This window comes from Mastigoproctus giganteus, chromosome 11 (assembly GCF_048544385.1).
Source record: "Mastigoproctus giganteus isolate SK-2022 chromosome 11, ASM4854438v1, whole genome shotgun sequence".
Taxonomy (NCBI): domain Eukaryota; kingdom Metazoa; phylum Arthropoda; class Arachnida; order Uropygi; family Thelyphonidae; genus Mastigoproctus; species Mastigoproctus giganteus.
Genome location: NC_143585.1, coordinates 160,690,686 through 160,716,278, shown reverse-complemented (window position 1 = coordinate 160,716,278; position 25,593 = coordinate 160,690,686). Strand labels below are relative to the sequence as shown.

At 36.2% G+C, this 25,593-nt stretch overlaps 1 protein-coding gene across 1 annotated transcript in view; it reads left to right on the top strand.

Annotated features, from left to right (window-relative positions):
• Ranbp16 (Ran-binding protein 16) overlaps window positions 1-25,593 on the top strand; it is a 902,587-nt gene that overhangs the window by 91,947 nt on the left and 785,047 nt on the right. The window lies entirely within an intron of this gene.

Below are 25,593 nucleotides of genomic sequence, written 5' to 3'. Positions count from 1 at the left end.
AAAGACCCAAACTTTGTTTTGAGCCTTGGTCGGCAGATCGTAATAGTACAGCCAAGTCTCGTCACCTGTCACGATGTTGTTCACATACCGAGATTGTCCCTTATCAAACTTTTTTAACATCTCCCGGCACCAAGTCACACGTCGTGTCATCTGCTCTTCAGTCAGTTGATGCGGCACCCAGAGAGAACAAAGTTTCTTCACGTGCAAATGATCTTGCAGAATCGAACGAATTGCTGGTGCATTTAGGCCCAAAGTATCCTCTATCTGTTGGTAGGTCACTCGCCTGTTTTCGTCAAGCATTTTCCTCACAGCAGTAACGTTTTCCTCCGTAACTGACGTTCGTGGCCTTCCCGGCCTCTCAGAATCCTCCAGAGTGAAATTTCCCCTTTGGAATTCTCTATACCACCTGAATATCGTTGTACGATGTGGACAATCATTATCTAGTGCAAGAGTCATTTCTTCTAAGCACTGGTCTATGGTTAAACCACGCACGAAATTATACCGCAAAACTGTCCTTATCTCATTTCGTGACCACGATGCCATCGCAAGCACTTTACTCTCACTACTAATGAATAACTGAGCCCATTGACTTGGCGCGGCAGCTACTATGCACGTATGAACATGTCTCAACATGCAGCAACAAGCAGCTTCCTGTGATTCATTGTTGTGTCATATTGCAAAACTTTCCTAGTACCCTTTGTATTTATAAAATAAATTAGACTCACCCTAGGTTTTATTCTCCGTTGTCACCTTCAAAGTAGTCCTGTTGAGAGCGTAAACACTGATCCCAGCACTTCTCCCATGATTTAAATGTGTCTTGAATGTCCTTCTTCATCATACTGTTCAGCACCACCTGCGATTCAGTTTGGATATCCTCTATGCTGTCAAATCTTCAACCCTTCAGCTTGATTTTTATTCTTGGGAAGAAGAAGAAGTGGCAGGGAGCTAAGTCTGTGGAATAAGGGGGTGGGGAAGATCTTGAAGATCTCGGCTAACTTCCATGCAGTGCTGTTTTTGGTCTTCACTCAGTAAATGTGGCAGGAACTTGGCTGCAATTACATCAGAAAAGTCTATAGATCCATGCTCATACTGCATAATACATGTCGTCTTATATTTTGTGAACTATTTTTGCAAGAAATGAAGAGACAGTGTCAGTTAACGAATTATCGTGAGACTGATTTTTTGCCAGAACCACAACACAAAGTTCATTATCTACATGTGCAGTTTGGGGAGGCAACTAGAGGGAGTAATACTCTTGATCTGATTATCAGTAATGGTTCTTCATGCATTAAGAATCTGCAGATAAAGGAACCACTAGGTAGCAGTGATCACAGTGTGCTGAAGTGTGATTTATTCATAGAGGTAACTACCATAAGGGGTTATATCTAGAAAATAAACTCATACACCGACCATTGAATAAAATTTACTGTGACTAAAATTTTACAAGTAATATAAAATCAAAAACAAATTATTTCCAATAAACTAATGATTGCTAAAAACTGTAATAAAAGATCATTTACAATAAAATAACTAAAATATAAAATTAAAAGCGCTAAAAACCTGGAGCTTTTGAGAACGTCAGCTCTCTTCTTCAACAGTAATATAACTTCCTGCAACATCTCCTTAAATAGCAGGTTCACGGTACCTCCACACGTGGTATATCTCCACGGGTTCAATCGGCACATGGTCAGAAGCGGAAATGTCTCGGGTACGTGGCAAAGAAAATCGTTCATCCGAACTTAATATAATTGTTTCAAAAATGGGATGAATACGCATGCCTCTATCTCTGTTCATGGTATTCTTACTGGATGAACCAATCCGTAAACCCTCGAGCCATTTACGCTCCCAGTATCCGTATGCACGATCCAAAATAATAGCGTCCTCCGGGGAGATTTGATGCTGCTTCTCCCAAAAATGTTCGGCCATGGCAGACTTATTATAATCAGCGGTTCTTATGGCATTTAAATGTTCCCCCAGACGATCCTTAAGCCGTCGTTTTGTTTCCACCACATAACACTCCCCACAATCCGGGCATTCTATTCTATAAATAACTCCTCTACTGAGATCTTTTGGTATACGGTCTTTGACCTGAGACACAGCTGTGCACAGCCTCCGCCCAGGAAGCTGTACACAGCGTGTCTTATAACCCCGTAAAATTCTTGCAAGATGCTCAGTAAGGCCCGGATAGTAGGGGATGTATGCGGTGGCTACCGGGACGAACGACTCCCTACGCTCGGACACTCCTCTACTATATCTATCCAGGATCCACTGGGGGTATCCGCACTTCCTAAGTTCTGCCGTGACACGATTAATTTCTTTCTCTTTATCCTCAGAAGTGGTACAGTGTGATCTTACTCTGTCAAATAAAGCTTTTGCTACACTATTCTTGTATTGTCCAGCTTGTGCTGAATTATAGTGGGTGTATTGACCTCTACACATGGGTTTTCTAAAAACTGCCGTCTCAACCCTAGAATCCACCCTAGAGACCAATATATCCAAAAACGACAGAGTACCGCCTGTTTCCACCTCTGAGGTGAATTGTATAAATTGGGAGAAGCTATTAAGCCAGCAAACGGCATCATCCTCCCTCCCCTTCTGGACCAGGGCAAAGGTATCATCAACGTATCTTCTCCAATTCCTGATAGGGAACGAACACCCACTAAAAACCCTACTTTCCAACTCCTCCATGGCCAAGTTGGCCACGGTGGCACTAATGGGTGAACCCATGGCCGTACCGCGAACCTGCTTATACATAGTTCCTTGAAATAACATGGTAGTGCTAGCTAGACATAATTCTACCCTGGTACAAATATCTTCCACACCAAGCAGTGATCTATTACCAAGTGAGGCATCCCTGGTCAATGCCATTTTTACACAATATACTGCATGATTAATAGGAATACATGTAAATAAAGATACAACATCAAAAGAGATCATGCTCTCATCACGATTTATATTCAAATTCCCCACAAAATTCACAAACTCTCTACTGTCTTTAACAACATACTCGGACTGCCCCACTATGGGTGCAATTAATTTGGCCAAGTACTCTGATAGCGCATAGGAAGGACTCCCTATAAATGAAACTATAGGTCTCAAGGGTACTTCTGCCTTATGAATTTTTGGCAGTCTGTAGAATCGCGGGAGTTGACTACCTGTAGCGTGTAATGACCAGTAACTCTCCTTGGAAATCTTCTCCGTGTTCAACCAGGATTGTACCAATTTATTGACTCGCCGATTTAAGGAGATGTTGCAGGAAGTTATATTACTGTTGAAGAAGAGAGCTGACACTCTCGAAAGCTCCAGGTTTTTAGCGCTTTTAATTTTATATTTTAGCTTATTTTATTGTAAATGATCTTTTATTACAGTTTTTAGCAATCATTAGGTTTATTGTAAATAATTTGTTTTTGATTTTATATTACTTGTAAAATTTTAGTCACAGTAAATTTTATTCAATGGTCGGTGTATGAGTTTATTTTCTAGGTATGAGTTTTCCTGACCTCAGAGGCCTCTTTCAGGATACCATCAGGGGAAAGGGAAGGGTTTTTGTTTTTGTAAAGGTCACTACGTTCATCTGAGATAATATTTAAATTCTATATGGTGGGAGCAACTGATGATGTTACCAACAGCAAATTCAAAATGGGAAGCATTCAAAGAATTAATCTTGGAAGCTACTAGGCTTTACATACCAACTAAGAAATATTGTTCAGGATTTGGGCCTAAATGGATGTCAGATGAACTAATTAGACATGTGACAGAGAAGAAAAATGCATGGGATACATACAAATTAACAGGTGACACAGCAGCCTATGATAGATATAAGCTGGTCTCTAACCAAGTCACCAAGCAGGTTAGGCAGGCAAAGGCAGATTACGAGAAATCGTTGGAAAAGGATGCAAAGAAAAACAACGAGTTCTGTACTTATGTAAACTCTAGAAGGAAGAAGATGAATCAGATTGGTCCACTTGATATTGACGGTTCAATTGTTGATGATCCTGCTCAGGTAGCTAACAAACTAAATGAATATTTTGCATCTACATTCACACATGAGGAGTTATTCAGGGAGGGGAATGCCAGAGGTGTATTAAACTCTGGCAGTAAGCTAGATAATCTTGTAATAACTGAGAGTAAAGTGGAGGAGAAATTGTTGAGGATAAACATAAGAAAGGCACCTGTGGTGGATGGAATTTATCCAGTTATATCAAAGGAGGCAGCAAAGGAAGTAAGCAAACCCTTAGCATAATTATGAAAGCTTCCGTGGACTCAGGGGGAGGTACCCATGGATTGGAGATGTACAAATGTGACTCCAATCCAGAAAGAATGATCAAAGGGAGACAGGTGATTACAGACCTGTTAGTTCAACTTCTGTTCCAGGGAAATTAATGGAGGCACTGGTTAAAGAAGCATTGCAGGATCATCTAGACAAGACTTCAGTTATAGCTCGGACACAGCATGGGTTTGTTAAGGGAAAGCCTTATATGACCACTTTGATTGGCTACTATGATGTGGTCACAAAGCAACTGGATGCAAAGAATAATTTTGATATCATATATTTTTATGTTAGAAAGGCTTTTGACTCCCCCGATGGTATTCTCCACCTTGTTGTGGGGGGGGGGACTTTTGTGTCCCGATGACCCGGAAAGCTGTCGGCAGTAGCTTAGCTACTGGTAGGGCCTCAGAAGCCGGACAGGTCAAAGGGTAGGGGCCAGATTAAGAGAGATACCCCGGCCCTCCAGGTTGGGGGTTGCTGCAATGGGCTAGCTCCTCGTTCAGTGTAAAAAATAAACAAATGCTAAACGACCTTCAAGTGAAAATGGACTGCACTTTCGGAAACAACTCGGCAAACGGAAAAGGACTATGATTTTGGGATGCTGGAATATTCAAGCCCTTTCAACTAAAAGAAACTTTCTTCCGGATGAACTGCAAAAATTCAAGTTAGACATCGTCGTGTTACCAGAGACAAAGAAAAAGGGATGTGGAGAGTAAATAATGGGAGAATACTATCATTTTTGGAGTGGAGTTGATAAGAGTGAAAGAGCAAGAGCAGGAGTTTCTATTGTTGTTAAAAAGAAATTGACACACAACATCAAAAACTTGGAATTTATTAATGAATGAATGATCTCATTGGAACTGAAAATGCATGGGAGAGAAATATGTATTTTGAGGATATATGCCCCGACTAATGACACCGCCAATACCTTGAAGAATGAATTTTGGGAGGATCTGAGAGAACTAATAGAAAAAAATTCCTAAGAACAAAGAGATACTTCTAATGGGAGATTTCAATGCAAGTGTAGGAACTGAACAAAATAGGAAAGTTATTGGAAGATTTGGAGAGAAAGAAAGGAACAACTACAGAGATAGACTATGGAACCTTTGTGAACAGTTCGACTTGAGAATAAACAGCACATTTTTCCAGCACAAGGATATCCATAAATATACTTGGTCACAGGAGACAAGACAAATTAGATCAGTTATAAATTACATTATTTCAAAACATTCAGGGACATATGTATTGAAAGATGTCAGAGTTTATAGAAGAGCTGAATGTGGATCTGACCATTTTCTTGTTAAAACAACACTGAGGTGGAACTGGATTAAGAAAATATGTGTGGACAAGCAACAATGCAGGGAACGTGAAATGCTACAAGTGGATCAATTTAACGTTGACCTACTCCAGGACGAAAGCATTAGAAACAACTTCACCCAGAGACTGGATGCTGCAATTAACATAGAGATAAAAGGTAATACTGAAGAAATCTACGAATATTTAAAAAATACTGTTAAAAAAATAGCTCATGAAATCCTAGGCAAAAAGAAGAGCCAAGGACCAAAAAAGATCTGGATTACAGAGTAAGTAAGAGCTGCTGTAGAGGAAAAGAAACTTGCATATCAGAAATGGCTGGGTGATAGGAATGATGCATATAGGAACATTTATGTTGAAAAAAAGAAAATAGCCAGTCGGTTTATAGTAGAAGTGAAAAATAAAGAATGGGAAAGGAAATGTGCAACTATTAATAGCAAATTGGGCTTCAAGCAATCAGTGGAATCGTGGAAGGTCCTTAAAGACTTTAGAAAACAGAATAAACACAATGCTGGTTTGCAATTAATACCTTTGAAAGACTGGACGGAGAAGACCGGGAAGAGTTCAAGACGATGGAGGATTTTGGTGTAGAAGACTCGGGCTTAAAAGTTTCTGTTAGGGAAGTGGAACTCCTGCTAAAGGAAGGAATGGCAAATCACCTGGACCTGGAGGAGTTTACATGGAACTTCTGAAATATGGAGGAAGAGGAGTGGCTGTCCTGATACAAAAACTGTTAAATAGTATACTGAGAGGAGAAGAAATACCGAAAGAAATGATAACAGGATATATTACATCAATTTATAAGCAGGGCGATCGGAAAAGCTGTTCAAATTACAGAGGAATATGCGTCCTGAACCCGCTATTAGAATCCTTGGAAAATGGACCAGGAACTGTTTAGAAGCCTGAATCGAGGTATCAGAAGAACAAAGTGGTTTTTCAGCCGGGAGTTCACGTATAGACCATATCTCAACAGTACAACAGATCCTTGAAAAATGCCAATCAAAAGGAAAAAAAAAATCTTTTATGATTTTCATTGACCTTGAAAAGGCATATGACAGTGTTCCAAGAAAACCTTTATGGGAAGCACCGAAAGGCAAATATTGATGGACAACTGATTAATATTATTAAGGCAATTTACAGGAATAATAGATGCAGAATTAAAGTGGGATCAGCTTTGTCACTTGAATTCCACACTTCAAAAGGCTTATTACAAGGTTGTTGCATGTCACCAACACTTTTCAAAATTTATATCGACATCTGCCTAAGATCCTGGTCAAAAAAATGTAATAAAATGGGATTGTCGATTAATAAGAACACCTATATTCACAATTTACTTTTTGCAGATGATCAGGTGGTGATAGCACAAGACCTAGATGATGCAAAGTATGCATGTCGTCAATTGTTTGAGGAATATAAACAATGGGGTCTAAAAATCAATTTTAGCAAGACTGAAATGTTGTCTTCAGGGCCAGGACATGTTCTAAATATTGCAGGTTTTAAAATCAAACAAGTCGATAAATTCAAATATTTGGGATCAATCTTACAAAGTGATGGATCATCCCAAGCAGAGATCAATAAGTGAATTGCACATGGCAGAAAGGCTATCAGCATGTTAAACTCTGTTCTGTGGAGCAAAAATATCCTAAATAAAACAAAGAAACTTATATTTCAAATGATTGTACAAAGTCTTCTATTGTATGGAGCGGAAACCTGGACATTGAATAGACGAGTGGAAAACAAATTGCTCTCCACAGAAATGGATTTTTGGAGATGCTCATCAGGAACTTCTAGAAGAGACAGAAAACGGAATGAAGACATAAGGGAAAAAATGGAAGTGAAAAAGACTTATTGACACCATCAAAGAAAAGCATCTAATATAGTATGGACATGTAAAACGGATGCAAGAAAACAGATATCCAAAGGCTATCCTGGAATGGATACCTCCTGGAAGAAGGAGAAGAGGAAGACCTAGGAGGACATGGATGGATGGAGTTCAGGTGTGCATGACAGCCCGAGGCTTAACCAACCAAGACACCTTGAACCGGACTTTATGGCGGGAAAAAAATTCCTAACAAAAAATAACTTGTAGGCCGAGGAAACCCATTGTAAATGGAAACACTCCTCTTGAAGAAGAAGAAAGGCTTTTGATGCTGTTGCACATGGAAGACTGCTGCACAAATTGGAGCAGTGTGGCATTGGAGGCAAATTGCTGCTATGTGGATAAAGGGATGGTTGAGTGGGAGAAGACAGAAGTGCTAAGCAATGGACACTGGTCTTTGTGGACTAATTTTATTAGCGGAGTCCCCCAGGGTTCAGTGTTGGCTCCATTGTTGTTTTCTGTATTGATTAATGATATTCATGATGGTATCATCATCGTCATCAGCCATTATATCCCCTACAGCAAGGGTAGCCAACAAGTCGATCGTGATCTACCAGTTGATCGCGGCTTTATTTTCGGTCGATCACGACAAATTTTAAATATATATAAAAAATAGATTAATCAAAATCTAAATGTTATTATTATTATTATTATTATTATTATTATGTGCCCCGCTGCATACGCTTATTAAAATCAGTTGAACCACATGGCTACTCTTGTCGCCACGCAGCCGCTAGGATTGTCTAGTGAAAATTCACACAGTTACGTTGGTAGCGTGCATGTGCATGTGTTGAATTCTTATTTTGCTTACTTAATAGTAATAACTGGACAATACTTATACATTAATTTAATATTTAATATCCTTTGATTTAATATGAATACTATGAAAAAGAGCAAAACGTATCATTTTCATCAAGAGTGGGAACTAGAATACTTTTTTTGTAATGATGAAAGAAAAATGTTGTTTGATTTACAATGCTTCTGTGGCTATACCCAAAAGAGTGAATTTAGAAAGGCATTTCAACGCAGTCCATGGTAAATACCAATCGGATTTTTTTCCTAATAGTGACCTTAGAAAAAATAAATTCAAAGAACTTAAATCCAGATTATTAGCACGACAAATTTCTTCGTGACACCTTATTTACAGGCAAAAGCAGTGACTGTAGCATAATTTAAAGTGAGTCATCTTGCAAAAAATGCAAACTATTTTCTGATGGTCAATTCATTAAAGACGCATTTTTAGAAATAACAAATTCACTTTTTGAAAATTTTAAGAACAAAAATTAAATTAAAAGTGCTCTTCGAGATCTTCAATTACCTCGAAATACTGTGCTGCGACGAATCGAAAAAATGAGGAAAATGTGAGCGAACAATTGCGTGCTCATATTGCTAATTGTGTATCCTTTTCTGTACAACTAGACGTCAGTGGTACAGTTCAATTGCTCGTTTTTGTTCGTAATAATTTGTAATAATTGAAAAATATTAAATTACCACTGTTTAAGCTCGTATCAATAACAACAGACAGATGGAGCTAAAGCAATGACGGGGCATCTTAACGGATTCATTGCACTGTGCCTAAAGGATGATGAATTCCTAGATTTTTTTGAGTTACCACTGTCTCATCCACCAACAAGTGTTAGCCTCCAAAAAGATTAAATACTAAAAGTGTTATGGACATAGCTTTCAAAATCGTGAATTCCATCAGAGGACAGTCTCTTCAAAGGACACTTTTCCAAATGCAGCTTGATGAAAATGAACCAGATCTGATATTACACATAGATGTGAGGTGGCTGAGTCGAAGTAAGTTTCTACAGAGATTTGCTGAATGAAATTAAAAAATTTTTTGATCGAAGAGGAGATGATTATCAGCAGCTACAAGGTACGGAGTGATTGTGTGAGCTGGCTTTTTTGGCAGATTTTACCAGGAAATTAAGCGATCTGAATTTGAAATTACATGGAAAAAATAAAAATGTGGGTGACATGATTAGTAGTATTTCATACATATAAATATCAATTATTGGCAATGGCTAAGAATCTCAAAGGAAAAAAAATTCGATCATTTTGCAAATATGCAAGATCATTTGCAAAAATATCCTGTTTTTGAATTTAATAGTGAGAAATATGTTTCTCAAATTGAGAAAGTTGTCGATTTTGAAACAAGATTCAGTGATTTTAAAACAATTGAAGACATTGTTCAATATATTTCTTATCCATTTAATGTCGACTTAGATACGAAAAAAATTGCAGAAATAATCGCTGAGATTTTTCAGCTGGAGAAAATATTACTTGAAAATGAAATTATTACATTGCAAAACGATATGTTCCCAAAAGCCAGATCATCAGAAAAAGACTTTTGGAAATTTGTTTGCCAGGAAATGTGTGCAAATGCAAAAAAATGCAGTCAACCTTTAAATTCCTGTTTTGGTTTCATATATCTATGTGAATTGGCCTTTTCGTATTTGATGCAAACAAAGACGATTAATCGCTCTAATCTTACGGACTTGCATACAGAAGATTCTTTACGGTTGGTCTTATCACAAGTATATCCCCAATTTAAAATAAGAATTCTGAATCGTATTTAATTTTAAAATTTATAAACAAGATTTTACAATATGTGTAGATCAACTTTTTTAACCATGTGCAATGAAATTCTTGAGATGGTAGATCGCGGCACATTTTGAAGAAAAAAAGTAGATCGCATCACAAATTAAGTTGGCCACCCTTGCACTACAGGTGAAGGCCTCTCCAGCAACTTTCCAGTTCCTTCTGTTTTGTGCAATGGCCATCCATTTACTACCCACAAACTCATGAATGTAATCTGTCCATCTCTGTCGTAGTCTTGCAGGTTTTCTTTTGCTCCCCTTGGGTCATCATCAGCCATTTTCAGTCCACTGCAGGATGAAGGCCTCTCCAGCAACTTTCCAGTTCCTTCTGTTTTGAGCACTGGCCATCCATTTACTACTCAAAAACTCATGAATTTCATCTATCCATCTCCGCCTTTGTCTTCCAGTTTTTCTTCTAGCTCCTCTTGGGTACCATTCTGTTATTTTCTTAGTCCATCTGTCATCATGTCTTCGAGCTATGTGTCCTGCCCAAGACCATTTTAGTTCTTTAGTTTTGATAAGAATGTCCTTTACTTGAGTTTGCTGCCTCATCCATGTGTTTCTCTTCTTATCTAACAGCCTGATTCCCAATATAATTCGTTCCATTCTTCGCTGTGTATTTCTTAGCTTCTCTTCCATTCTTTTGGTGAGTGCCCAAGTTTCACTTCCATAAGTCATGGTGGGGAGTATACATTGATTCATTATTTTACGTTTCAGACAAACTGGGATATTGCTCTTCAGTATGTGACTATATTTCCTGAATGCTATCCATCCAAAATTTATTCTTCTCTTGACTTCCAGCCATTTATCATTATTACAGCTAATAACTTGTCCCAGATAAGTATATGACACCACCTTTTCAATTACTGCTCCTTCAATAATTATTTCCCTTTCCGTGGCATACTTGTTCATCATTACTTTTGTTTTAGCCATATTCATCTTTAGTCCAAAATCCTTACTAACTGTGCATAACTGATTAAGATTTTCCTCTAATTCTTTGGGATCGTGGCTTATGACCACAATGTCATCTGCAAATCGTAAATGGTTTAGGTACTCTCCGTTCACATTGACTCCTTTCTGCGACCAGTCTAATCTTCTGAAAGCTTCCTCAAGGGCAGCAGTAAACAGCTTCGGAGATATTGTGTCTCCTTGTCGAACTCCTTTCTCGATTTTAAATTTGCTGCTGTCTTTGTCTAGTCTAATAAAGGATGTAGCACTCTCATATATTTTCTTCAAAATCATAATATATGGAGTATCTATGCCTTGTCTTTCCAGTGCCCGAAACATTGCCTTATGCTGTATGGAGTCAAATGCCTTTTCATAATCCACAAATGCCAGGCATAATGGTGTTTTATATTCATTTGCTTTCTCCATTAGCTGTGATATTACGTGAAGGTGATCCATAGTTGAGAATCCTGTCCTAAAGCCAGCTTGCTCTTTCGGTTGATTCTCATCAAGTATTCTTTCTAATCTGTTAGTAATGACCCTTGTGAACAACTTGTAGATATGGGATAACAAGCTAATTGGTCTATAATTTCCAATTTCTGATTTATCTCCTTTCTTATGCAGCAAAACTATGATTGCATTATTCCACTGCTTAGGCATCACACCTTTTCTAATGCACTTTGTGAAGAGCCTTGCCAGTTTTTGTGTTATGTCTCTTCCTCCCAATTTTACCAACTCTACAGTAACTTCGTCTTCCCCCGGGGCTTTCCGATTCTTCATTTTCTTCAATGCATGTTCTACCTCATCAGGAAGAATATCGGGTATGTCGTATGTGTTGCTACTTTGCAATCCATCTTCCCCACTGCTGGTATCATTCCCTCGCTCCTTGTATAATTCTCTATAGTAGTCTTCTGCTATTTGAATTATGCCTTCTCTGCTGTTTATAAGTACACCATCGCTATTCTTCAGTTTCAGTATCATTTGTCTTTCTGTATTACTGCTCATGGCTGCTGATTTAAATCCTTTGTTTTCCCTTAATGCTTGTTCTACTTTTCTTGTGTTAAATCTTCTTATTTCCTCTCTGAGTCTCTTTCTAATGGCTTTGCATAACTCAGTATACTCAATTTTCTCCCTGTCAGTGTTTTTCTTGCTCTTAATTTGTCGTCTTTGGTTCATCATGACAAGTGTTTCTTGACTAATTTTTTCTTCTTTGAATTTCTGTTTCCCTATAGGTTTCTTGGGCTTTATCACTTTCAGAAAGTTGTAATATTCCTCGTCGATATCTTGGTCCTGAGCAGTCTGCAGAAGCTCAAACTTGTTCTTAAGTTCCAGTACATACTGCTTTTTCTCCTCCTCTGTTATTTCAAAGACCTTTGTATTATTTACTCGAGTCAGATTTTTCCTTTCCTACATCTATATCAAGTGTACATCTTACCATTCTGTGATCACTTCCAACATTAACCTTATTCAGGACGGTAACATCATTCACAATATGTCTTCTGTTAGTGAGGATGAAGTCGATTTCATTAGTTGTTAATCCATTTGGACTCTTCCATGTCCACTTTCTGTTCACCCTTTTCTTGAAAAAAGTGTTCATTACTGACATTCCTTGAGATTCTGCAAATTCCACAAGTCTTTCACCTCTTTTATTTCTTTCACCAATTCCAAAATTTCCTATAGTTCCTCTTTCTGCGCTGTTTTGCCTTTTTCCAACCTTAGCATTGAAGTCCCCCATAATAATAGTGTAGTGGGTTTTCTGCTCATCTAGAAGACTCTCAATTTCGGTGTACATTTCTTCAACCTCTTCATCATCATGGCTCGATGTTGGTGCATAAATCATTATAATCTTTAGCTTGTACCTCTTAGAAATCTTGAGTATTAGTCTTGATACCCTTGGTGATGTACTTTTGAATTCCAAAATGTTGTTTTTAAAATCTTTATGGACCAGAAACCCAACTCCACCTTCACTCCTTTCACTGTTTCCATTGGTGTACAGCAGATTTCCACTTGATAGACTTATAAGTGACTCATTTCTTCTTCTTGTTTCAGCCAAACCGATGATATTCCAATTCACATTTTCTAATTCCTTTTCCAGCTCTAATATCCTGTCTTCACCGATGAGTGATCGTACGTTATAACAGGCCAAGTTCAATTTCCGTGCATGGCAGCCTGGTCGTACCCAGAGATTCTTAGCACCCTCTGCTTCCACTCTGATCCTCTCGCTGCCGTAAGAGGGAGAGTGAAAGCTGCTGGGGACTGAGGGCCATTTGTATTGTTGTGCTCTCATTGCTGGAGGGTTTGGTCTTTTCCTCTTCACGCTGACCAGGCGTCTTGAAGAGACGCCTGCTCCTCTTGGGTACCATTCTGTTATTCTCTTTGTCCATCTGTCATCATGTCTTCGAGCTATGCGTCCTGCCCAAGACCATTTTAGTTATTTAGTTTTGATAAGAATGTCTTTTACTTGAGTTTGCTGCCTAATACATGTGTTTCTCTTCTTATCTAACAGTCTGATTCCCCAACATAATTCGTTCCATTCTTTGTTTTGTCGTTCTCAGCTTCTCTTCCATCCTTTTGGTGAGTGCCCAAGTTTCACTTTCATAAGTAATGGTGGGTAGTATACATTGGTTCATTATTTTACGTTTCAGACAAATTGAGATATTGTTCCTTAGTATGTGACTATATTTCCTCAATGCTATCCATCCAAAATTTATTCTTCTTTTGACTTCCAGCCATTTATCATTATTACAACTAATGACTTGTCCCAGATAAGTATATGACTCCACCTTTTCAAGTAATGCTCATTCAATCATTATATCCCTTTCTATAGCATACTTGTTCATCAGGCGCTTCTGTAGACAGCAGCAGCAGTGCGTAGCACACACTTCTTGATTAGACCGGGGTTCGAGCCCATGACCACCAAATACGGAGGATGCAGAAAAGACCACCGCATATCCCTGGAGCAATATGGCCTGAGTTGCTAATGGTCCTAAAAAAACAAATAACAACAACTTCTTCATCATTACTTTTGTTTTAGCCATATTCATCTTTAGTCCAGAATCCTTAATAACTCTGCGTAACTGATTAAGATTTTCCTCTAATTCTTTAGGATTGTGGCTTATGACCACAATGTCATCTGCAAATCGTAAATGGTTTAGGTACTCTCCATTCACATTGACTCCTTTCTGCGACCAGTCCAATCTTCTGAAAGCTTCCTCAAGGGCAGCAGTAAACAGCTTCGGAGATATTGTGTCCCCGTTTCGAACTCCTTTCTCGATTTTAAATTTCCTACTGTCTTTGTCTAGTCTAATCAAGGAGATAGCGTTCTCATGTATTTTCTTCAAAATCATAATATATGCGGTATGGAGTCAAATGCCTTTTCATATTCCACAAATGCCAGGCATAATGGTGTTTTATAATCATCTGCTTTCTCCTTTAGCTGTGACATTTCGTGAAGGTGATCCATAGTTGAGATCGTGTCCTAAAGCTATCTTGCTCTTTCCGTTGATTCTCATCAAGTATTCTTCTAATCTGTTAGTAATGACCCTTGTGAACAACTGGTAGATATGGGATAACAAGCTAATTGTAAGAAAATTTTAAACTATTTTAAAAAACTATTGGAAATTATAAACTATAGGAAATTATAAACTATAGGAAATTATATTATTGGAAATTATAAACAATTTTAAAAAAATTGTTTATAATTTCACTGTTTCCATTGGTGTACAGCAGATTTCCACTTGATACACTTATGATTCATTTCTTCTTCTTCTTGTTTCTGCCAAACTGATTACAGTTTGTTGTTTGTTTGTTATTTGGTTTTTAGGAGCATTAGCAACTAAGGCCATATTGCTCCGGGATATGCGGTGGTCATTCCCTGACCTTTCCGCATCCTCCGTATTTGGTGGTGACGGGTTCGAACCCCGGTCTAATCAAGAAGGGTGTACTACGCACTGCTGCTCCTTCCCACCTGGCTACGGACTGATTACAGTAAACCCCCACTATTCGCGGTTTTGCGTCTCTGCGATTGCTGATTTAATATAAAATCAAACCTAAAAAAAAAAAAAATGTGAATTTTAAAGTGCCGTGAATATTTACCGCCATAAAAAAAGCATGGGCGTGGCTAAAATTATCTTTCCTGGTAAAACAGCGCTCAGTGGGTGGGGGGAGAGGGGGTGACAAAATCATGAGCGTGGATGTTTGTCGCTAATCCTTGTTCAGTATGTGTTATGCGCTTGTCACGGAAGGTTTCGTCGTTTGCTTTTAATTTATATGCTTATAAATTTATCAATTTATAAATTGATATGCTTACAAAAGTGATAAATCTACCATTTTGCAGTGTAAAACAGACTTTTTCGAGTGTGTTGACGGATGTTAACGGAAGAAAGTGACTTTATTGTGGACAAGTTCTTTCTAACCTGTACAAAAATATGGCTACGAATAACTAGAGAAATGTGAAAATATTAAAGAAGGTGATGACATTAGCGAATAAAATTGAGTTATTAAACAAAATTTCTAATGGTTAAAGTATCTCCTCAGTGGCAAAACATTATAAAATCAATGAGTCAACAGTACTATCAATCAAAAAATCGGAAGGAAAAATCCACCATAGTGTCCGTGAAAACGTGCTAATTGCTTCAAAAATTTGCTCTGTAACTCGTGATGTTAAATTAGAAAAAAATGGAAAAAGCTTTAAATCTGTGGATAGAAGACCGAACTCAAAATAAAATTCTGTTAAGTTCACTCATTCGTGAAAATGCAAAACTCCTTTATGAACACTTTAGAGAAACTGGTGATAGCACTGGCGGGATAACTTTTTTTCCTAGCAAAGGCGCTGGTTTGAAAGATTTGTTTGAAATTTCTAATAAATATTACATTTAATATTAAATTGTTTCTTATTTTCATTTCAATGCCATATGCTTGCATTTCACTATGTACTGTCTATGTACATAGTCATATTATGAAGGTACATATAATATATACATAGACAAAATTTTAGACTAGTTTTTCTTATATATTTCATACTTTGGAACGGAACCCCTTTATTACTATGGGAGCCATAACTCAGTATTCGCGTTTTCGGTATTCGCGATATTTCTCAGGAACATGACCCCCGCTATTAGCGTGGCTTTACTGTATAATCCAATTCACATTTTCTAATTCCTTTTCCAGCTCTAATATCATGTCTTCACCGATGATCAATCTTTCGTTGTAACAGGCCAAGTTCAGTTTCCGTGCATGGCAGCCTGGCCATACCCAGAGGATTCTTAGCACCCTCTGCTTCCACTCTGATCCTCTCGCTGCTGTAAGAGGGGGACTGAAAGCTGCTGGGGACTGAGGGTGATTTGTTTCATTGTGCTGTCATGTGCTGGAGGATTTGGTCTTTTCCTCTTCACGCTGACTAGGCATCTTAAAGAGAACCACTCTACACGTTCGTTGCCACCCAAGTGATGTAACAGGGCTTACCATCAAGAAGGTGTGCATGAGTGGATTTTAGGGAGGCAAGCCGACTGGACTTCTCCTAAATCTTCTGAGATAGAAAGATATTGGATCTATCAGTGTTTTTAGGCTGAGTGTCTGATAATACACAGAATGCCTGTTCCCCTCTAAGCCCCTAAGATGAGGGTATATCAGGCTTAATGTCCAAGTTTGCAGATGATACGAAGGTCGGCAGGGTTGTTAATGACACAAATGATAGTATGCTGCTGCAACAGGGTCTAGAAAAGTTAAGCAGATGGGCTGAGAGGTGGCAACTGAAGTTTAACATTAACAAATGTAAAGTACTGCATATGGGAAGCAGTAACTCCCAGAGTAACGTATCAACTGTGTGATACTACACTGACAGTGGTAGAGAGTGAAAAGGACCTGGGGGTAATTGTGCAGGCAGATATGAAGTTTTCTGAGCAGTGCAGATGCTCTGCAAGAGTAGCTCATGGTGTGTTGTCAATGATATACAGGAATTTTTCTAGTAGGGATAAGGAGGTGATTATCTCCTTGTATAAGGCAATGGTCAGGTAACTTGAATACAGGCCTGGAGACCTCATTTTAAGAAGGATGTAGAGCTGTTGGAACGAGTACAGAGAAGGGAACAAGATTAGTGAATGGAATGGGCAACAAGATTAGTGAATGGAATGAATGCTCTTATGAAGAAAGGCTTAATTTTTGCAAATTACAGTGTCTGGAGACTAGGCACCTGCGAGGTGATCTGATTGAGGTGTATAAAGCCTCGAATGGTTTGAGCATGCTCAGTGCTGATGGGATTGTTCCTCTTGTTCAGAATCATTGCCTGAGAGGGCATAAATTCAAATTGAGGAAAGGCAGTTGTAGGATAGATGTGTAGAAGTTTGTCTTTAGCCAGCAGGTGGTTGATTGCTGGAACAATTTTCCATCTGTCGTTGTAGAAGTCGATAGGTTATTGATTGCTAAAACAATCTTCCATCTGTCGTTGTAGAAGTCGATAGGTTAAACAGTTTCAAGGCAGAACTAGACAAATATTTGAAGTGAGTGGATGGGTGAAATGAGAAGGGCATGTGTTTTTTTTTTTTGCACAATGTGTTTTTTTGTTTTTTGCATAACGTGTTTTTTTTTTATGTATTCAATAATTTTTTTTTGCATAATGACTAACGAGCCGTTAGTAGGGATTCACAATAAAGAATGGTAAACTTGAAAAGTTACATCCAACATAGTAGTAGGGTTCCCCCCCCCGTACAAAAGCTCAAAAATGCCGTGTTATGTGAAGTTTCCTGCAATTCTCTATGTCATTTAAGTATCATGTTGTGCGAAAATTGCTGCGCTTTATCAATTATGTTAGAGTGAAACCATGTTATAGAAGTACTGTGTTATTCGGGGGGTTGCATATATATAGGGTGATTCACTGCCAGTGCGACAAATTTGCAGGTGATGTAGGGAGCACAAAGACGAATCGGAATCACATAGCATTGCAGGGTCCGAAATGCCTTCATTATGCGGTAGAGGACGTTGAACGGGAGGTTGTGTGAACAGCGATTCTGCTGGAAGTCAGCATTTGCGAACCTGTTCCCAAGGCAGTAGGATGGACGAGTATTCAAACGTTGAACTGGCAGACATGCACCTCGTGTATGGAGCTACGGACTGTAACGGGCGCGCCGCTCTGCGCTTGTACCAGGAATGTTTCCCGCACAGGCGTGCTCCTCATCATACGATTTTTGCACGTGTGCACAAAAGGTTACATGAGACTGGTTGTTTCACGAGAGGTACCATGAAACGAGAGCGAATGACGAGAACGCCAGACAATGAGGAGAATGTCCTACGTTTTGCAGAAGGCAATCCGAGTACGATTACTCGAGCGATAGGCCAATGATTGGGTATTTCCCAATCCACAGTATGGAGGATACTGTCAACAAACCAAATGAGTTCATACCATCTGCAACGTGTCCAGTCATTGGAGCCTGCGGATTATCCTCTCCGGAGGACTTTTGCTACTTGGTTCCATCAACAGAAACGGTTCGCAAATGCTGACTTCCAGCGGGATCGCTGTTCACACAACCTCCCATTTAACGCCCTCTACCGCATGATGAAGGCATTTCGGACGCTGCAATGCTATGTGATTCCGATTCGTCTTTGTGCTCCCTACACCTCCTGCAAATTTGTCGCACTGGTAGTGAATCACCCTGTATATATATATATATATTTCCATGGTAATTACACCTGACAGCTCAGCACCTCCACCTAATACACTGATAACAATATATTTGTCTATATATATACTTATATTTGAATAATGTTTGAAATAATAGAAAACTGAACCTTACATAAAAAAGGGGGGTAAAGCATACATCAGAGGCAGCAAAAAGCATTTTCCTCTACATGACGCTTGAGATATAAACTTAAGTGAGAATAATGATTAAAAAATAAAAATAAAAAATATGGCAAGAGAAGAGCGAAAAGTCAAATTAAACCTAAATTAAATCAAACAAAGCAGGGAGGGAAGAGAGGGGGTAACAAGAGTAAAAATATTGCAGCAGAAACTCTAAAATAATTTAGAAAATCTAAATGTACGAATAATAATTCATTGAATTTTAAAAGCCAATTAAATAGAAATTTAACGGTGCCCCCTCTGACCAAATTTATGTGAAATATCACCATCAGAGATGTAAACCACTGCAATAAAACAAAACAAAAGAAACCAAAAATAGACTGACCATTACGCTCCATCTTGACAGAGGACCACAAGGCCAATAATGGTGAGGGAACCTCTGCATTTCAAATCTCCGCAAAGGAGAATCGATCGAAAGATCAGTCTGCCACTCGATCCCCAGATCGAACCGCCAATGCAGGGGAATTGAACAGCGGTGGTCCTGATTCAGCAAAAATTAAAAATAGAACAGATATAAGCACTCCAGTGCAAAGCCACACTACTGACGAAAGTAATCTTAACCAGTTTATATAGACGAATAATGAACTATGGATGGCAGCACAGGCGCAGCGTTAGCAATTCGCCCACTACTATCATTGATATAATTATACATATATTTGAATAACGTTTAAATATAGTTGGAAACGGAATGTTTGATAATAAAAATAAAAGATATTTTAACATCCCTGTATATATGTATATATATATATATGTAATATTACGGATAATTTAAAGAAAATAAATTCAACAATAATACCATCAGGGACCTAAGACAACGCAAAAAAAAAAAAAAAATTATTATCGCTTTTTACCGACAATCTAGATGACGTCAACTGGGGCCAACCACCCAGAATGAAGGCAAAAAACGACAAGGTTCTCTGTTTCTGTGATGATCAATATATGCTATGTAATTTAAATCTAAACCAAATATAAACCGGTATAGGCCGAAAATAAATCGAATATAAATAAATCGAAAGATGATAATAAAATTTAGAAATATTAGAATCAAAGGTAAGAAATATAAGTAAAATATAAATGTAAGCATATATTAATCATCGTTGACCCGACAGAGAACGTAATTTAATGATTAAAATAAGGTTAAATATATAATACATACTACATATTGACCGTATCTAGGACATAATGTAATAGTCGTCAAAATAATATGTGGTGCCCCCTATGTGATGGATACGGTAAAAATAAATAATTAAATTAAATTAACGCATAGAGAAACTTGCAGATAGTAAGAAGAAAAACTAAAGGAGTAGGAATAATAGAACCTGAACTCCACAAAGGCGAAAAATAGTGGTATAGATAAGAAATAGTTTCTCCTACGTCCTCGGATTGCCCTAATAATTTCGGAGAAATAAAAATAAAGAGTGTAGGACAGTTTAAAGACATTACAAGATATAAGTTGTGGCTCGGGTATGCCCGGGATCGCAAACCCGTTCCTATAGTAGGACCCTGAGTTGAATTTGCATGTTATCTCAGCGTGAATTTAAGTAAATTTAAATGAATTTAACTATATATTAAAAAAAAAAAAAAAAATGATACACTGTAATTTGCAAGCCGGTGGGTACAAGTTTTCTACGCCGTAAGACACCAAGAATGCAAAGTGTATCCTATTTACATATATACATGGCACTAAATATAATGATCATATTAAAAATTATATTAAAACAATAGGTTCAGAAAACAAATTTTTGAAATTAATAATGTTTATTGCTTTCCTGAAATGATATTTCAGGTAAGCGATAGGGAAATTATTATTGATCAACCTGCCGTACAACACTGTTAAGCCCGCTGAACAATTTTTATTACTATTGCAGATATAAGCAATCCTTAGACATTGTGATAAAATTGTATTAGCATGCACTGATTTTGATATATTAGATTTCCAATTTGTAAGGCTTACTACGTTAAAATTGAATGCATCTCTTTTATTATATACGTTTACGTCTATATTATTATTATGCAATATTTCTATATGAAGATCCAGATAATTTGCTATAGTATCAGAACTATTAGTTTTTTCCAATACAAGTTCTACTGGATATAATTTACTGTAATCCTGGACAAAATGTGGACAATTAAAAACACATATATCATCTACGTATCTATATATAAGTAGGTTATCTTGGAATTCTCTTTCTGTATAATGTAGATAAAGGTTTGCGATTATGCTTGATGCTGGACTTCCCATAGGGGTGCCAGTCACTTGTAGGTATAACGATGTTCCGTCATATATATAATTATTAAAGATGCATAATTTTATTAGAGAATCCCAATAGGTTAAATCAACCTTTATAGCATTTTTATTTTCTAAATATAGTTTCTTGAGGACGACTTCTAAGTTATCAAGATTAATGCTCGTAAATAGACTGTTAAAGTCAAATGTTTGTATTTGATGAATATTGTTATTTTTTAGAGCATTTATAATAGGTAAGTTATCATTTATTATAATAGTTTTATTTAAGTTATTTAATATAATTTTAAGTAACTTTTCTAACGTTTTTCCGGGAAATTTAGCATAACTATCTCTACATGATGTTATGAATCTAAAAGCAATTGGTGTTTTGTGAAATTTGGGTATGCCATATATAAATGGAAATTTTAGGTTATTATACTTTAACTTTAATCTTTTATGCAATGCAATTAATTTTTTGATTATTATATTATGGGAAGATGCTATCTGTTTATATGTATGGCTAGACTGTAGTTCATTTCTAATGATTTATATATAATATGATTTACATATGATTGCATAATTACAAGCAGCTTTGTCAACGGGAGTAATCACAAAATGTTCATGTATATCTTTGAGCTGCCTATTTATTAATTTGGTATTATATAGATTATCTTGTATGAATTTCAATTGATTATATTTGCTAGATATGATATTAAGCATTGTAAATAGCCACATGTGGTATGCTTCAACCGGTATGTTATGGTTGTATGCTGATCTTATGCAATATTTAAGTAAATCTAGATATAACAATTTTTTAAAATTAGATTTATTAATAGGTAAATTAGGTCGAAATTTAAAACCCAGTGATAAAATATCTCTAAGTTCAGGATATGGGATTATATCTAAATTGCCGGTTATAATGTGATTATGGTTAGGATCCACGTATCTATGAAATGAAGGTTTGTGGCAAACACATGTATCCTGTCCGATGTTAATATTGTGAAGGTTTGTAGCTATTGTTTTATAGTTACACGCTTTAAGACCAAATGGTCTAGAATATCTAAATCTGATATTAATATGTAAGTTAATAATAGGCAGCAAGTCATTACGTAAATTAATAGTTTTATGTATATCTAAATCATCCATTAATTTATTTTGAAAGTATAAGATGAGGATAGAATTTTCCGGCTGCTTGCTAACATTCAAAATATGACATCTGAATTTGACAATGTCAGATATGATGTTCATAAGATGAGAAGATACAAAGACGTAATCATTGGTTTTTCTATTTAGTGCTTTGAGTACACTTAAGTTTAATACTGAAAAGTGTGTTGTGTATTTTACTAATATTTATAGGATCCGTGTCCCACGTTTTGAATAAATCTATGAAGTCTCCTAGATGTTCTCGGTTGCTATTATATGTGTTGGATTTACTATATTTCCTATTGCGATTATATTTACGAAGTTTGGCAACTTGAAACATATTATAAATGCAAATATCTTTTAAATTATTCGTCAAATATTTTTGATTAAAATTTATTATTTAGACCGTATGGATATAGTGTTTTATATTGTAACATGCTAATATCTTCTTGCAATAATCTATCATTTGCGTTATTAATTACGTTATGTATTGAAATGAAAATATTACCAAAAGTATGTTTTGGTCTTAAAGCGTGTAACTATAAAACAATAGCTACAAACCTTCACAATATTAACATCGGACAGGATACATTGTGTTTGCCACAAACCTTCATTTCATAGATACGTGGATCCTAACCATAATCACATTATAACCGGCAATTTAGATATAATCCCATATCCTGAACTTAGAGATATTTTATCACTGGGTTTTAAATTTCGACCTAATTTACCTATTAATAAATCTAATTTTAAAAAATTGTTATATCTAGATTTACTTAAATATTGCATAAGATCAGCATACAACCATAACATACCGGTTGAAGCACACCACATGTGGCTATTTACAATGCTTAATATCATATCTAGCAAATATAATCAATTGAAATTCATACAAGATAATCTATATAATACCAAATTAATAAATAGGCAGCTCAAAGATATACATGAACATTTTGTGATTACTCCCGTTGACAAAGCTGCTTGTAATTATGCAATCATATGTAAATCATATTATATATAAATCATTAGAAATGAACTACAGTCTAGCCATACATATAAACAGATAGCATCTTCCCATAATATAATAATCAAAAAATTAATTGCATTGCATAAAAGATTAAAGTTAAAGTATAATAACCTAAAATTTCCATTTATATATGGCATACCCAAATTTCACAAAACACCAATTGCTTTTAGATTCATAACATCATGTAGAGATAGTTATGCTAAATTTCCCGGAAAAACGTTAGAAAAGTTACTTAAAATTATATTAAATAACTTAAATAAAACTATTATAATAAATGATAACTTACCTATTATAAATGCTCTAAAAAATAACAATATTCATCAAATACAAACATTTGACTTTAACAGTCTATTTACGAGCATTAATCTTGATAACTTAGAAGTCGTCCTCAAGAAACTATATTTAGAAAATAAAAATGCTATAAAGGTTGATTTAACCTATTGGGATTCTCTAATAAAATTATGCATCTTTAATAATTATATATATGACGGAACATCGTTATACCTACACGTGACTGGCACCCCTATGGGAAGTCCAGCATCAAGCATAATCGCAAACCTTTATCTACATTATACAGAAAGAGAATTCCAAGATAACCTACTTATATATAGATACGTAGATGATATATGTGTTTTTAATTGTCCACATTTTGTCCAGGATTACAGTAAATTATATCCAGTAGAACTTGTATTGGAAAAAACTAATAGTTCTGATACTATAGCAAATTATCTGGATCTTCATATAGAAATATTGCATAATAATAATATAGACGTAAACGTATATAATAAAAGAGATGCATTCAATTTTAACGTAGTAAGCCTTACAAATTGGAAATCTAATATATCAAAATCAGTGCATGCTAATACAATTTTATCACAATGTCTAAGGATTGCTTATATCTGCAATAGTAATAAAAATTGTTCAGCGGGCTTAACAGTGTTGTACGGCAGGTTGATCAATAATAATTTCCCTATCGCTTACCTGAAATATCATTTCAGGAAAGCAATAAACATTATTAATTTCAAAAATTTGTTTTCTGAACCTATTGTTTTAATATAATTTTTAATATGATCATTATATTTAGTGCCATGTATATATGTAAATAGGATACACTTTGCATTCTTGGTGTCTTACGGCGTAGAAAACTTGTACCCACCGGCTTGCAAATTACAGTGTATCATTTTTTTTTTTTTTTTTAATATATAGTTAAATTCATTTAAATTTACTTAAATTCACGCTGAGATAACATGCAAATTCAGCTCAGGGTCCTACTATAGGAACGGGTTTGCGATCCCGGGCATACCCGAGCCACAACTTATATCTTGTAATGTCTTTAAACTGTCCTACACTCTTTATTTTTATTTCTCCGAAATTATTAGGGCAATCCGAGGACGTAGGAGAAACTATTTCTTATCTATACCACTATTTTTCGCCTTTGTGGAGTTCAGGTTCTATTATTCCTACTCCTTTAGTTTTTCTTCTTACTATCTACATGTTTCTCTATGCGTTAATTTAATTTAATTATTTATTTTTAACGTATCCATCACAAAAGGGGCACCACATATTATTTTGACGACTATTACATTATGTCCTAGATACGGTCAATATGTAGTATGTATTATATATTTAATCTTATTTTAATCATTAAATTACGTTCTCTGTCGGGTCAACGATGATTAATATATGCTTACATTTATATTTTACTTATATTTCTTACCTTTGATTCTAATATTTCTAAATTTTATTATCATCTTTTGATTTATTTATATTCGATTTATTTTCGGCCTATACCGGTTTATATTTGGTTTAGATTTAAATTACATAGCATATATTGATCATCACAGAAACAGAGAACCTTGTCGTTTTTTGCCTTCATTCTGGGTGGTTGGCCCCAGTTGACGTCATCTAGATTGTCGGTAAAAAGCGATAATAATTATTTTATTTTATTATTTTTTTTTTGCGTTGTCTTAGGTCCCTGATGGTATTATTGTTGGATTTATTCTCTTTATATTATCCGTAATATTATAGACATTATGGGTGCATTGCATGATTGCTTGCAACTGCATTGACTCATAAATATTATTTACATATTAGTTACAGTTACTTTCGTTTTAACTTTCTTTACTTTTTTATCAATAATTATAATTATATATATATACACAGATTTGTTAAAATTAAAGTATCCCTAAGACGTAGGGGGCTCTGTAGCCAGATCTAAGGCTCTTACCAAAGAGAAATTTGGACAACAGGTACAATAAAGAATGCACTCATTTCTTGGAAAAGAAAAAATAAATTTGTTACAAAATTTGTCACTGTATCGCACTGTGTTACTG